Source organism: Miscanthus floridulus, chromosome 8, assembly GCF_019320115.1.
Source record: "Miscanthus floridulus cultivar M001 chromosome 8, ASM1932011v1, whole genome shotgun sequence".
NCBI classification, from domain to species: Eukaryota; Viridiplantae; Streptophyta; class Magnoliopsida; order Poales; family Poaceae; genus Miscanthus; species Miscanthus floridulus.
In genome coordinates, this window is record NC_089587.1 from 41,531,682 (window position 1) to 41,532,624 (window position 943).

Sequence of the window (943 nt, forward strand, 5' to 3'; positions counted from 1 at the left end):
TTTGTTTGGTAGCCTGAAGGACCTTGAGCACACTGGACTTACGGATAAAGAACATTGGAACGTGGCAAAACATAGTTTCAAACGTTAAGCAAGCAAAATTATAATGACTATACAATAGCTCCTACTAGAAATGCCATGCTCTGGCCAGTTTGTCATTCTGCGAGTGAAGTGAGAACAGTTTGCGATGCTTTGACTGAACAGAGCTGGATTTCAGATATTCAAGGCACACTCAATGTTACAGTCATTGTTGAATTCCTTGATTTATGTAACCTTCTCTCGGAGGTGGAACTGCAGCCCGAGGTTGAAGATTCTCACACATGGCGTTTCTCTACCAATGGAAAATACTCAGCAAAATCAGCATATGAGAGTTTGTTTGTTGGAGAGAATTTGGAAAAGTTGGGCGCCTAGAAAGTGCAAGTTCTTCATGTGGTTGATGTGCTTGTATTTCATGAATCATGTACATACGAGGCACCAACACCTAGCTAGTCTTTACCATCTTGCAAGTTTGAATACATCAATTTTGAAATTTCTTTCTTTTCCAATAGCTTGCTGTGTAGCTTAGTGTTCTAGCTAGATTGTTGGGTATGATCACTTGACTAGCATGATGGAGTAATCTTGCTTTTAAAAGCTATACTCCTAGGGTACGGCTCCAATTTGTTTTTGTTTCAATTTTAATTAGTTAGTCCCAATTAAACCCCATGGCTTATTTGATCCTTTGTGTTTGCCCTTTTTGATTCGTCCCAATAACAAGCATGTATTCATGATGATCATTACACATTTAGCACATTTAAATTATTGTCATTAGATACATAAGTGCAGAATATACATAGAAGATAAATTTGAAACCCATATGAACCAACTATACATATAACAAGGCGTAAAAGCATAAATTTATTTCATCCAAGTGATTATGTACGAACTTGTGAGGCATCTGAAGGTCTGC